Source organism: Tupaia chinensis, unplaced genomic scaffold (assembly GCF_000334495.1).
Source record: "Tupaia chinensis unplaced genomic scaffold, TupChi_1.0 Scaffold000355_1, whole genome shotgun sequence".
Taxonomy (NCBI): Eukaryota; Metazoa; Chordata; class Mammalia; order Scandentia; family Tupaiidae; genus Tupaia; species Tupaia belangeri.
In genome coordinates this window covers 14,061,818-14,076,754 of record NW_006159850.1, presented here as the reverse complement: position 1 = coordinate 14,076,754, position 14,937 = coordinate 14,061,818, and the positions used below count along the sequence as shown (strand labels likewise).

At 52.1% G+C, this 14,937-nt stretch overlaps 1 protein-coding gene across 2 annotated transcripts in view; it reads right to left on the bottom strand.

The window, feature by feature from the left end:
• IL34 (interleukin 34) overlaps nucleotides 1–11,216 on the bottom strand; it is a 66,082-nt gene extending 54,866 nt beyond the window's left edge. For both annotated transcript variants that reach the window (XM_006152656.2, XM_006152659.2), the window contains exon 1: nucleotides 11,035–11,216. The gene's annotated coding sequence lies outside the window, so the exon portion shown is untranslated. The remainder of the gene's footprint in view (nucleotides 1–11,034) is intronic.
• Between the last annotated feature and the right edge of the window lie 3,721 nt (nucleotides 11,217–14,937).

The following is a 14,937-nucleotide window of genomic DNA, read 5'->3' as shown; positions in this document are numbered from 1 at the left end:
GGTGGCGGTCAGGGGTGAGGAGCGTGCATACGTGAATCGTGGAGGATTGTAGACAATGAAACTGTTCTATATGATATGCAATGGTGGATACATGTCATTTACATTTGTCAAAACGCAAGAAGGGGGCCAGACAGTGGCACAGTGATAATGCAATACTCTGCAAGGCTGACCCATATGGGAAGGTTCTAGATGCATGTCCAGAAATCTTGAGTATGTTGGGCATGCACCTGCCCATGAGCCAGGACTGGCAAAGCAAAGGAGAGGATCACAGCATGAAAAGCCCTGTGGGGATGCCTGTCTCTCTTTCGATATGTGTCTCTCCATTTCTGTCTCACTTATGGAAGAAATAAAAAAATAAACTTTAAAAAATAGACTTTTACAACACAGAAATTAAACCTTAATGTAAAATGTAAACTATGGACTTTGAATTGCTAAGTTAATAATAATGTATCAAGGGACCAACAGTTAGTGTAATGGCTATGTCGCTGGACTTCCATGTAGCTGACCGCAGTTCGAGTGCTGGATCTGCTGGCTTAAACTCATGCCAGGCAAGTGTGCGTGCGTGCCCAAGATCCTGAGAGGAGAATGGAGGAGAAGGGATTGCGGCATGACCATCCCCCCTGGGGGTGATTTCTCACTTTCTGTCTCTCTGTCTCTCTCTGTCTTTCTGGCGAGCGCATGCACTCTGTAGTAAAAACCTCTCCAAAAATAATAATAATGTATCAATATCAGTTCATCAGTAACACATGTACTGAACTAATGCAAGATATATATTTTTTCTTTTTTCTTTTTTCTTTATACACACACACACTCACACACACACACACACATATATATATTTTTATTTACTTATTTATTTATTTTGCTATAAGGCCAGTGTACTTGCAGGAGAGACAGAGAGACAGAAAGTGAGAAATCAGCCCCAAGGAGGGATGGCCACGCTGCAATCCTTCTCTATTCTCCTTTCAAGAACTTGGGCATGCACATACACGTGCCCAGCGTGAGGCTTAAGCTACGAGATCTGGGACTCAAACCATGGTCAATTACATGAGAGTCCAGAGACGTAACCATTATGCCATTTGCTGGTTCCAACTAGTGCAAGATATTAATAAGGGAAACTAGGCCTGAGAAGAGACAGCCAAATGGAACTCTACTACTTGCTCAATTATTGTGTAAATCTAAAACTGTGCTAAAAAAAAAAAAAAAAAAAAGTCTACCAATGCTTTGTTTCGTTTTGCTTTGTTTTTCCTATAGGGAGCATACACTTACTGGAGAGAGACAGAAGAAAGAGAGAGAGGGAAAGTAAGAATGACCCCCAGGAGGATGGCCACACCATAATTCCTCCTCTTCCAGTCTCCTCTCAGAATATTGGGCATATATGTACACACACCTGGTGAAATTTTTTCCTTTTTTTTTTTTTTTAAGAATTATTTTATTTAACTTTATTTATTTATTTAAATTTGACCAGAGAGGGACAGAGTGAGAGAGAGAGAGCAGGAAAGTGAGAAAGCAAGCTGTTGGGTCCGGGACTCAAACCGCAATCAGCTGTGTGGGAGTCCAGCACCCTTAACCACCATGCCACTTGCCAGCCCACTGGTGTAATCTTCAAACTGCCAGGTCTGGGACTCAAATCATTCACCTGACCATGTGAGATTCCAGTGCCTTAACCTCCATGCCACCTGCTGGCCATAATGATTTTTTTAAGAGAGCTTAAAAAGTATTTTTAGTACCAGCTGGTGGTATGGTGGTTAAGGCAGCTGGATCCCATGGCCAACCGTGCAGTTCAAGTCCTGAACCTGGTGTCTTGAGAAACACCCCAGGCATGCATGCATGTGTACCCAAAATCCCAAAAGGAGGAGAGATGGAGGAGAAGGGGTTGAGGCTTGACCATCCGTCATGGGCTGTGCTTTCTCTTCCTCTCTTCTGTCTTCCAGTGAGCACTTGTGCCCTCTAGCAAATTTTCCTAAAAATGAATTATTCAGCAAATGTTACAAGTTTTGCAGGCAGGTAGCCCAGCGTTCGGTGCCAAATCTCCTCTTTAATACCTGAACCGGCCTCGGCTTCCTCCTCCAGTGTTAACAGCCATGCCTTAGAGGGCTGGGCTGAAGGTTCCAGACAATGTCGCTGCTGAATTAGAGTCAATATTTGTATTGCCCACATGATTTCCACAGACAGAGGAAGGCTTCACCTCTATCATACCTCAGGAGGGAGAGGGCGGAGGGGGGGAGGAGGCGATTAGGACCAGCAGATACCTCCTCCAGAGAGGTCGCCCAAAGTTTCCCGTCTGTGGGAAGACACAGAAAAGCACCTGGCCCCAGCCCAGCCTCAACTCAGCCAGTTTCACTGGGGCCTGGGACAGTCCTTCCAAGGAGGCCAGGGGAGGGCTATGGAGCCTGTGACCCAGTGCAGTGGGGGTGAGAAGGAAGGAGCCAGAGATGGCTCTGCAGTAACTCCATGCTGTGCGAGGCTGACCCACATAGAAAGGTTCCAGGTTCGCATCCAGAGACCTCCCTGATCACACTGTGCACATGGGCCATGGGCCATGGCTGGCTAAGGCTTGGGTTGGAGAGTGGAGTGAGGCGGATGCTTGTCTCGCTATCTCTCTCTCTCTCTCTCTCTCTCTCTGTGTCTCACTCAGAAGAAATAAATAAAGCTTTAAAAAAAATGAGGGGACCAGCAGGTGGCGTGGTGGTTAGGGGCACTGGACTCCCACATGGCCGACCACAGTTCCAGTCCCAAACCTGTCAGCTTGCTTTCTCACTTTCCCCCCCTCTCTCTCTCTGTCTCTCTTTGGTAAAGTTAAAATAAATAAATAAAGTTAAGTAAAAAATCATTTAAAAAATGGGAAGGAGCGTGGAGAGAGGGGGGCCAGAAGGCCAACCATCCTCTTCCCTATTCCTACTGTGGGACCTCGGGGAGCCTTAAACAGTGTCTTTATCTATAAAGACACTCCCATCAAGGGTGGTGAGGGCACAGGAGGCAGTGGGACAGAAAGCTTATATGAATGTTGTCCCACCAAGCTACTATGACTGCTGCCAGCCCAGAGCCTCGAGGGACAGAGCAGAGAGAAGAAATCCTGCTGTCGGCACCTCGGGCTCCACATCGGCAGCACCGGAAAGTTTTTTTCGGGGCCTCTCCTTCGGGGTTCCGTAGGAATCCGGCAATGGCACCTGTCCAGGGATTCGCGCCCTGCCTGGCGCGGAGGTAAGTGGGAGACGGCTCCCTGCGTCTTCATGTAATGTGAATGCCACCCACCCTGGCTGGCTCCTTCTGGAGCAACTGCTGTCTCTGCCAGGGCTTCCTCTGCCGCAGCTATGGCCACGGAGGTAATCCTGCCTCCAGTCTGAGGACAGAAGGGGCCACACAGCCCACCACCAGGGGTGGTGTTTACCGTCCAGCAGGGGCGAGGCTGGACTGGGCAAATCGAATCACGTCGACAAGGTCTTGGTACCTGGAGAGCTGGGCTGGAAAACAGCTGCAAAATGGCACAGTGAACCCAGCAGCAGTGGGCCAAGCATCGAGCCCTGGAGAGGCAGGGAGGAAGTCTCAGTTAACAGAAGGAAGGCCCCCCACAGTCGGTATTCTCTGCATGGTGCTGTCCCCAGACCCTCCGGCAGAGGGGAGGGAGCAGCAGCCAATCTGTACCTGGGAGAGCAGGGAAGCCCGGGAACTGTCTGCCAGGGGCAGGGGGCAGGGAGCCATGCCTTGGGAGAGATGAACATGGAGAGTTCCACCGAAGTAAAGAACTGGAGCCAGACCACCTGAGTTCGAATCCTAGCCCCACCACCTATTGGCCAACCTTGGGCAGGTGATGTTACCCTGGGGCTTGGTGCCCAGACAACAGAGCCCAAAACACAGGGCTGTGGTGAGGACTGGAGAGCAGACCTGCTTGGAATTTAACATGGAGTTTGGCCCAGAAGAAACGGGAGCACTCAGAGGGCTGTGGTCGCAGGGCTCGGGGGTTGGAGCAGGACCTCCCCTGCATCCGCCCCACCGCGCCTGGCCCAGGTGCCAGCTTTACACGGGCCGTTATTTCTAACTTCGCCTGGACTGGATCATATCAGAGGGGCACAGCGCCTTGGAGCCCGTGGGTCCCATCCCTGTTCTGCAGCTCCCCCAGCCTCTACTCACCTGCCCCACTCACGGGGAGCTCAGCACTCCACACTCACACAGCTCTGATCGCAAGTTCTCTAGGCTGAGCCGAAACCTCCCTGCAAACAGCCTCTTAGTGGAAGCGTTTTTCTGCCAGGGACTTTCCGTGCCTGGAATCCACCCACCCCACAAACACGAGGAATCCCCAGTCACCACTCCAGCTGGATCCCTCCAGCCCAATGGAGCGATTCCTTCCTCGGGCACACGGACATGCCCTCCAATGCCCGGTCTGCTGCCATCTCTCTGACAACACCTACTTGGAGACACAAAGCCTTGGACTTTGACAGACCTGGCACGAGTACGAGCCGTTCACACAAGTCACTTCAGCCGATCCTAAACCCCGGTAAGAGGCCTACTCCCCACTTTGTCATTTCCTCACTGTGGCAAGAACCATGGGACATGAAATGCAGTGCTCTAGCCTCTGGGAAGGGGCTGGCTCTGTCGCTGGGCTCCCTTTGTCATTGCTCTCCAGAACTTTTCATCTTGCACAACTGAAACTCGACCCATTCCTCCGCCCCCACCCCCAGTCCCTGGCAACCGTTACTCTCCCTGTCTCTATGAATTTGATCACTCTGACTTATGTAAGTGGAACCATATAATCTTTCTTTCTCTCTCTCTCTCTTTTTTTTTTTTTTGAGAGGTTTTTTCGCTATAGTGCGCGTGTGCTCGCCAGACAGACAGAGACATAGAGACAGAAAGCGAGAAATCACCCCCCAGGGGGGATGGTCATGCTGCAATCCCTTCTCCTCCATTCTCCTCTTGGGATCTTGGGCACGCACGCACACGCGCCCAGCGTGAGTTGTAAGCCACCGGGTCCGGGACGCGAACCACAGTCGACTACGTGGGAATCCAGCAACATAGCCATTACGCTAACTGCTGGTTCCCTCTCTCTCTTTTTAACTTTTGCCAGAGGGCACCTGCACTCACTGGAGAGAGACAGAGAAGGAAAGTGAGAAATCACACCATCCACCCTTCTCCTCCATTCTCCTCTTGGGATTTTGGGAACACACGCACACATACCGGTATGTTTTTCACCCTCCAGAGGGGATGGCTACACTGCAATCCTTTTTCCTCCATTCTCCTCCCAGGATTTAGGGCACGTACATGCTCCCGACATGAGTTTTAAGCTGCCAGGTCCGGGACTCAAACCGCGATCGACTATGTGGGGATCCAGCAACAGAACCATTATGCCATTGGCTGGTCCCGCTGGATCCAATTTTTAATTTGTTGAGGAGACACCGCACTGTTCTCCAAAGCAACTGCACAAATTCACATTCCCTTCAACAGTGCGCATGCTCCCCGTTTCTCCACGTCCTCACTGGCTTGTTTTCTGGTTTTGATGTAGCTATCCTGGTGGGTGTCAAGTTATGTAAGAAGAAATTCGTATCTTCATTTCACAGCACGGGAAAGTGGTACCGGAGAGTCCGAAAGTCCCGCAGTGCACTCAAGATCCCCCTGGCGGCACACGGCCAACTACAGTTAGAGTCCTGGACCTGGTGACTTGTTTTCTTACTTTCCCTCTCTCTCTTTCACTCTGTCCCTTTCTGGTGAAAGAAAAAGAAAGAACGAAAGAAAGAACGAACAAACGAACGAACGAACGAAAAAAAGAGAGAAAGAAAGAAAGAAAAAGTTAAATGTGGGGCTGGCAGGTGACATGGTGGTTAAAGGCCCTGGACTCCTACAAGGCCAGTCACTGACCACAGACCTCCAGGGCTTGCAGCGATGGGAGCTGTGGAGAGCATCCCACAGCTGCAGGCAGCCCTGGGCCTGACTCCAGCCCTGCCGCCTGCTGCCAGGGAGACCTTGAGTGCATCGGGGGACTCTCGTGACTGACTGTGCAATTCAAGTTCCAGACCTGATGGCTTGAAAAATCATAATGGGTGTGTGTGCATGCATGTCCAAAATCCCGAGAGAAAAATGGAAGAGAAGGGACAGTGGTATGGCCATCCCCTCTGGGGGTGCTTTCTCATGATCTCTCTCTCTCTCTCTCTCTCTCTCTCTTCTCTTTCTTCTCAGCAAATGAACACACCTTATTGCAACTTCTTTTTTTTTAGAGGGATTTTGCCGTGGGGCACTTGTGCTTGCTGGAGAGAGACAGTGAGAGGGAAAGTGACAAATCACCTCCTGGGTGGGGGGGGGGGGGGGATGACCACACCGCAATCTTTTCTCCTCCATTCTCCTCCTGGGATCTTGGGTATGCATGCACACACAACTGGCGTGAGTTTCAAGCCACGCAGTCTGGGACTCGAACCGTGGTCAGCCATATGAGAGTCCAGTGATGTAACCACTACACCATCTGCTGGCTCCACACATTTTTTTTTTTTTTGGAATGGGCAAAGTATTTGAATAGACGTTTCTCCAGAGGTGATATACAAATGGACCATACGCACATGAAAAGACCATTAGACATTAGGAGAACATAAAGGAAAGCCACAGTGAGATACCTCTCACACCCATTAGGATGTCTATTATCCACAACAACCACCAAAAAATAACAAGTGTTGGCGAAGACATGGAGGAATAAACATCCTGACAAAGGCTGGCGGGAATGGTACAGCTGCTATCAAAAACAACATGGGAGTTCCACCTTACAAATAGAGTTACCATCTAATCCAGCAACTCAACTTCTGGATATATATCTAAAAGAATGAAAAGCAGGGAGGGACTCCCAGGGATATTTAAACACCCACATTTATAGCAGCAGCATTCATAATAGCTCAGAGGTGGAAGTAACCCAGGCGTCTGTTGCCAGATAAACGGATAAGCTCTGACGTGCGTGGGGAAGGCTGTATAGACAGGAGGGAGTATTATACAGCCCCAGAAAGAAAGGAAATCTTGTCATATGCTATCACATGGCTGAACCTTGAGGACCTTATGCTAAGTGAAATAAGCCAGTACCAAAGGCAGAATGACTCAGACGAGGTGCTTAGCATCGTCAAATTCATGGAGATGGAGAGCAGAAAGGTGGCTACCAGGGGAGGGGGAGTGAGAACTTGTCTAGTGGATTTCGAGTTTCAGTTTTGTAAGATAAACAGATTCTGGAGAGCTATAGCACAAGAATGTGGGTGTACCTTACACTGCTGAACTGTTCCCTTAAAAACGACTAAGATGGTTAAAAATGCATTAAAAAGAGATGTTCATGACATGAGAAACTAGGAAGACAAGGAGCAGGAGTGTTCTGGCTCTTGGGAAAGAGGAAGGAGGAAGGGCGTACTGAGAAGACAAAGCCAGAAGTGGGACTGGGCTTGGTGCTAGAGCCCTGGGGCAGCATGGGCCTTCTCAGCCCTGACAGGCACCAGGCACTCCGGAAACCGCTGGAGCAGGAGCCTGACCTTTCCAAGCGGCTGCCAGGATTGCACGTCTCTGGCTTTTCAAACTCATCACCTTCTTAACTGCAGCCAAGTCCCACCCGACCCACGGCCCCCTGACCTGAAGAAGCCCCGAGGGAGGGAGAAGCTCGGCAGTTCTCCAGGCATGACCAGTGGCCCTTCCAGCTGGGTTGCCCAGATAGTGCCCTCTCCAGGCAGCCCCTGTGACATGCAGGAGGTATGTTCCCAGGCTGGCTGCCGCCGCCGACATCCCCGGGGACACCACTCGATTATGGGACACGGCCAGCACACACAGCATCCATGACATCCGAAGCCCAGAATCCGCTGGGATTGCCCCAGGCCTGGAGGCTACAGTTCTCAGACCTCTGTGAACATTCCTCAGGGACCAAGGGCGAGTCTAGCCATTTTGGGCAAGATGTCTCTTCCCCCCAAGACTGAGTCATGGGAGGCCACAGGACAGTGTTGCCTCGGGGTTGGGAGAGGAGATGTTCTACAGAAGGACAGCACCCAAAGAAGCTACTCACTCTGAACTGTCATCTCAGGGAGAAGAGAGTCCTAGAACCCCAGAACCGAGGGTCCCAGCTCTTCTCTGCACCAGGCCTGTGCTGAGAACCCAGCTCTCGCAGTTACTTATTTGGGGCACCATGGAAGCCACTGAGTTGGGGTGGAAGGCTGGGGCCTACTAGGCCTTCTATGCTGCCAGAATGGCCACCTCAAAACCTGCTTAAATCCCGTCAATGAGGTCAGTCCACATTCTCACTTGACCCTCAAAGCCCTTCATAGTCCAGTCCCCACTGACCCTGTCATGTCACTACATTCGGTCCTCTGCACCCAGCTCCGCAGCCCTTCTGAGCTTCTCACCCCTCCCCACCTGCTGGTCCCGCCTCCTCCCACTCTGCTTCTGGGATTATTCCTCGTTCTTAAGTACGAAGCCATTTCCCGAGTGCCAGGCTGACTTGGTCCTTGTCCCCCCGCCTCCATGGCAGGGTGTACGAGCCGATTTCAAGAGCAGGGGAGGGGTCTTGTGCATGGCTCAGCCTGGTTTCTAGCACCAGTAAGTGTTCACTGACTGACAAAATGAACACGTGAGTTCTCGGCCTCTTCCGTGGCTAATTCTGGTACCTTTTCGAAGGCTCTTTCACAGTAATAGGCCCCTAGTGCATGGCTCAGCCTGGTTTCTAGCACCAGTAAGTGTTCACTGACTGACAAAATGAACACGTGAGTTCTCGGCCTCTTCCGTGGCTAATTCTGGTACCTTTTCGAAGGCTCTTTCACAGTAATAGGCCCCTAGGGCCCGCCTGCCATACCTGTGTCACCTCACGGAATTCTATGGCACAGATTTAGCCTTTCTTCTGACAGATGAGGAAACTGAGGCAGAGAGAGGCCCACCGACTGCCCACGGAAGGTGGGGTGGCCAGGTTTGGAATCCAGCTTGACTAGTCAGTGCCTAAGCTCATTCTGCTGGGCCACGTATGGGACCTCCCCGTAACCTACCATGGCAGCAGGTGTGCCCACTTCTTCCCAGTTCTCCCCACTCTGCCCGGGGACCCCTTAGCCCTGCACTGCGAGGAAAGTGGCTGAGAGGTAGGTAGAGGCCACTAGCCTGGGGACCTTCAGATGGAAGCCTGCCCCAAGGCTCGGCCTTTAGCCTTAGGACAGACATGGCCAAATCGAAGAATCCTCTCTCAGGTAGTCTTTCACTCCAGTTACGAACAATGGGGCTGGGTAAGAAGAGGCTGGGGGTGCCAAGACGTCCTTGACCTTCTCAACCCCTTCCCTGCAAGTACAACAGCCCGAGGAAAGCCCCAAGCTTGGCTCAGCCCTGCAGGGTGCTTATTCAACAGCAGACACTAGGCAGGTGCTTCGCAGACACTACCTCTGTCCTTCACTCCCCCACCCGCACCGGGACCCTCTGTCCTTCTTCACTCCCCCACCCACCCCAGGACATTTTTTGTTTTCATTTGTTTTGCTAAAGGATGGGTGTGCTCATCAGAGAGAGAGAGCACCCTCACCGAGTCATGGCCACAATCCTTTCTCCTCTATGTCTCCATCTTGTTGGGATTTGGGGCACGTGTGCACATGAGCTGGGGAAGGTTCTCAAGCCACTGGAGCCAGGATCCTAACCATGCGTTTGGGGCATTTGGACAGCTCCTTTAACCACCAGGCCAAGGGGTGGCCCCCCAGGAAGTTCCGCAAATTTCTATCTTAACATATAAACTAGCTAAAGCACACTGAAGTTACTGGGTGAGAGTTCAACGTCAGATAGGTATCCAAACCCAGGGGAGCCTGCCGCAGAGGCCAAACTGCTAACCACTATACTAGACGGCTATACCATCTTCCTTCCTGAAACTCCCCAGAGGACAGAAGTCCCCGCCCAACGCACCATGTCACCATGGTCTTGGAAGTAAATCAGTCCGCAGTTCTTGCGTGTGAGCTAACCCCGTGTGTAACATGAGCCAAGCTACAAATCGTTCTTGCCCTTTGCCCCCATGTGTTCGTTCTGGATGGAGAATAAACTCTTAAGGAGAAAGGAGAAACGGGGGGTGGGGGGGGGAGAAAGTTATTTCCACGGAGTTGTTCATAAAAATGAAATTGTTGATTAGAAAACACCTGGAGGCAATCCAACCAAGCAAGCCAGGGACGATGCTGCACGTCCAGGGATGGACTGTTAATGCAGAAAACAGCATGGAGACCTTAAGGAGATCATGGTTCACAGGACTGCATGCGTTTAAAATCAATGCAGATTGTAAGAGCAGACACTTTGTGTTTTTTTTTTTTTTTCATTTCAGAAATACAGCCTGAATGAGAAGGGCTTGCCTATGCCATTTGGGGGGGGAGAAAGTTATTTCCACGGAGTTGTTCATAAAAATGAAATTGTTGATTAGAAAACACCTGGAGGCAATCCAACCAAGCAAGCCAGGGACGATGCTGCACGTCCAGGGATGGACTGTTAATGCAGAAAACAGCATGGAGACCTTAAGGAGATCATGGTTCACAGGACTGCATGCGTTTAAAATCAATGCAGATTGTAAGAGCAGACACTTTGTTTTTTTTTTTTTTTTTCATTTCAGAAATACAGCCTGAATGAGAAGGGCTTGCCTATGCCATTTTCTTCCCCCTTTCCTTTAAAGAAGTTAAGAGCAATTCATGTTTGATAAGGATATTCATTTAGGGGTCATTCCTGCACACGGTACGTTCAGGTCTAGAGAGCTGGGGCAATATGCGGTGTGCAGACCCGGTAACCCAGGACGACCTTCTAAGAATGTGTGTTTGTCAATTGAGAAAACTCCAAAGAGTACTTAGAGAAGCAACTTGTCCCATCACCGTCTTGTGCATTTTCCTACAAGGCTGATGAAGGCAAAGGTTAAGGAAACCCAGAGCTTACAATTCACACCATTTCTCTAAGACATGTTTCTGAGCTTCTTGGCTGGGACTGTGTCAAGTCTAGCTCAAGTCCCTCTTGGGATCAGCGAAGATGCAGCAAAATAGGTTTGAAAAAGCCTCGCCCTCAGAGGCAAAGGAAAGCAAGCCACAAGACAGAAAACTTTCTTACCTGTTCACGTGCCGGGATGCGATCCCCTAAGACTTGCCGGTGACTTCCAGGGACTCCCAGGCCCTGGGGCAGGTGCCTAGGGGCCTCAGGCAGCGTGTGTCAGGTGGGGAGGCTGTGGTTGTCCCCAGCCCTCCATCCAGGCTTCCCGTCTGATGTCTGATGAGAAAGGCGGGGGAAAGCAGGCCACTGCAGCCAATGCAGGGACCGGAGCCAGCAGGGTGGGGCAGGCCACGTGGCTCTAGCCTGCCTGGGAGTGTGGAGAGGGAGGGAGTCTCCAACCCAGAGGATCAGCCAGGGGACCATTCTGGCCAAGGACACCAGCAGGTTCTGGGGGAGTTCGCAGAAGCTGAGCCCTGGTTCCAAGTCAGGCTGAACTGTTTAAGAGGTGACTCCAGCTCCTCTCCAAAACATGAGTCCTGACCAAAACCTCTCCTCACATAACTTAATAATACGGTCTGGGGCCTGCCTGGCGGCACAGTTGATATCCACCTGAACTGCAGGGATAGAACCATGTACTGACCATGGGTTCGGGTCCCCAGGTCAATTTAAAATTGCACAAGCAGGGGCCAGCAGATGGTATGGTGGTTAAGGCACCAGATTCTCAAATGGCCAACTGTGGTTTGAGTCCTGGACCTGGTGGCTTAAAAATCATTCTGGGTGTGTGTGTGTGTGTGTGTGTGTCCAAAATCCTGAGAGGAGAATAGAGTAGAAGGGATTGTGGTGTGGCCATCCCCTCGGGGGTGATTCCTCACCCTCTCTCTCTCTCTCTCTCTCTCTCTCCGGTGAGCACACACAAGTGCCTAAGAGCTTGAGAAGACAGAAGGCTGGGGAGAGGGCATTCTGGCATAACGAGACCCCGGGGAGGCTGCTTCTCTCCCTCTCATGCATGTGCACACTTGATCATGGATGAAATAAACATTAGAAATAACGTGATGCGGTAGTGACGAGTGTGGGCCGGAGGGCAGCGTTAGATGGAGAAAGGCCGTCCTCTGACACACACCGTCAGTGCAGAGAACCCCGTGCCAGTCTACCAGCCTATGGGTGGGACACGGGCTCAGCGTGGAAAGGGCACGTCCAGGATGTCACAGCTGTTTACCTAGGGCTCACCCCAAAGCCTGGGCTTTCCCCACAGGACTCAGGGCCTGTGCTGCTGTAATGTGTGGCCACGGTGGGAGTTCCTTGAGACACCAGGAAGGCCACTTCTCTCAGCCCCACCTGGAAGACACCCACTCTACCTGGGTCAGTGACTGTGCTGAGACAGCAGAGCCCGGCTCTGTTACCTACCGAGATACCGAGAACTCCTAGCAAGCCCCCCAATTTTACTAGACTGTATTTAGAGTAGCTGGGCCAGGTCAACTGGAGGGATCCTCCACCACCAGGCATCACAGTGGGACCAGGGCTGTGTTCAAAGCCTCAAACCATCAAGGGGGAGTTGGCAGTGTGACCCTGAAAGTGAGCACAGAATCCTTCGTTTTGAGGTGCCCTTGTCAATACCTAGGCTCCCACAGCACTGGTTTGGGGAATGCTGGCCCAGACATGGCAGCGTGTGCTACTCCGAATGCCAATGCCTCCCTCCATCCGGGCGTCCCGTCTGATGGCTGATGAGAAAGGCGGGGGAAAGCAGGCCACTGCAGCCAATGCAGGGACCGGAGCCAGCAGGGTGGGGCAGGCCACGTGGCTCTAGCCTGCCTGGGAGTGTGGAGAGGGAGGGAGTCTCCAACCCAGAGGATCAGCCAGGGGACCATTCTGGCCAAGGACACCAGCAGGTTCTGGGGGAGTTCGCAGAAGCTGAGCCCTGGTTCCAAGTCAGGCTGAACTGTTTAAGAGGTGACTCCAGCTCCTCTCCAAAACATGAGTCCTGACCAAAACCTCTCCTCACATAACTTAATAATACGGTCTGGGGCCTGCCTGGCGGCACAGTTGATATCCACCTGAACTGCAGGGATAGAACCATGTACTGACCATGGGTTCGGGTCCCCAGGTCAATTTAAAATTGCACAAGCAGGGGCCAGCAGATGGTATGGTGGTTAAGGCACCAGATTCTCAAATGGCCAACTGTGGTTTGAGTCCTGGACCTGGTGGCTTAAAAATCATTCTGGGTGTGTGTGTGTGTGTGTGTGTGTCCAAAATCCTGAGAGGAGAATAGAGTAGAAGGGATTGTGGTGTGGCCATCCCCTCGGGGGTGATTCCTCACCCTCTCTCTCTCTCTCTCTCTCTCCGGTGAGCACACACAAGTGCCTAAGAGCTTGAGAAGACAGAAGGCTGGGGAGAGGGCATTCTGGCATAACGAGACCCCGGGGAGGCTGCTTCTCTCCCTCTCATGCATGTGCACACTTGATCATGGATGAAATAAACATTAGAAATAACGTGATGCGGTAGTGACGAGTGTGGGCCGGAGGGCAGCGTTAGATGGAGAAAGGCCGTCCTCTGACACACACCGTCAGTGCAGAGAACCCCGTGCCAGTCTACCAGCCTATGGGTGGGACACGGGCTCAGCGTGGAAAGGGCACGTCCAGGATGTCACAGCTGTTTACCGAGGTCTCACCCCAAAGCCTGGGCTTTCCCCACAGGACTCAGGGCCTGTGCTGCTGTAATGTGTGGCCACGGTGGGAGTTCCTAGAGACACCAGGAAGGCCACTTCTCTCAGCCCCACCTGGAAGACACCCACTCTACCTGGGTCAGTGACTGTGCTGAGACAGCAGAGCCCGGCTCTGTTACCTACCGAGATACCGAGAACTCCTAGCAAGCCCCCCAATTTTACTAGACTGTATTTAGAGTAGCTGGGCCAGGTCAACTGGAGGGATCCTCCACCACCAGGCATCACAGTGGGACCAGGGCTGTGTTCAAAGCCTCAAACCATCAAGGGGGAGTTGGCAGTGTGACCCTGAAAGTGAGCACAGAATCCTTCGTTTTGAGGTGCCCTTGTCAATACCTAGGCTCCCACAGCACTGGTTTGGGGAATGCTGGCCCAGACATGGCAGCGTGTGCTACTCCGAATGCCAATGCCTGGCACACGCAGTTGTTTCAGAAACACTTCTCAGTCAGATCAACGTAACCGGATTCTTGGCTTGGCCCCGAATTTGCAGCCGGACAATAATGCCCACGCTGGAATGTACGCGGCTCATTTCCACCCCCGTCCCCAGGCAGTGGCTACTCTGGCCACACCCTCTGCAAGGCCCCGCTGTAAACCTTGCCAAGGCATTGATTCATAGTCAGGCGGCTCGTGGGAGGGAAGAGGGGGTGGAGGTGAGGGGGGCATGGCCACTGGCGCTCACTGGATCCTCACAGAAGTCTGAACAACCCCCGTGGTCTCTCGGGGGCCCCTTGGTCTGGATTGATACCCTTTCTTTCAAAGCATCACGTACAAGACAGCAATGTAGGGTGGAGGTGGCTGCAGGTCTTCCAGGCCAAAGCCCCAGAGTTCAGTGGCTGTCCCTCCTCGGTGCCCTGACACTCAGCACTTCCGTTACTGTGACCCCAGGAGGCGGGTCTTACTCTCCCCATTTTAGACAAGAGACCAAGACTGTGCCGAGGTCAGTGAGCAGGTCCTGACTCCACGCCCAGTGCTCTCTTCACGGGCTTCACTGCCCACTTGGCGCCTGGCAGGTGGAATCCTGTTCCCGAGGGCTCCGTGGTGGTCTACCTCATAACGGCATCAGCTCGGCAGAGCCGAGAGATCCTCCAGCGTGCTGTCCTTTTCTTATTTATTTATTTATTTATTTTTCGAGAGATTTTTGATATAGGGACATGCGCTCACCAGAGAGGCAAAGACAGACACAGAGAGAGAAAGCGAGAAATCACCCCCCCCAGGGGAGATGGCCACGCTACAACCCCTTCTCCTCCATTCTCCTCTAGGGATCTTGGGCACGCACATGTGCCCAGCATGAGTTTTAAGTCCCTGAG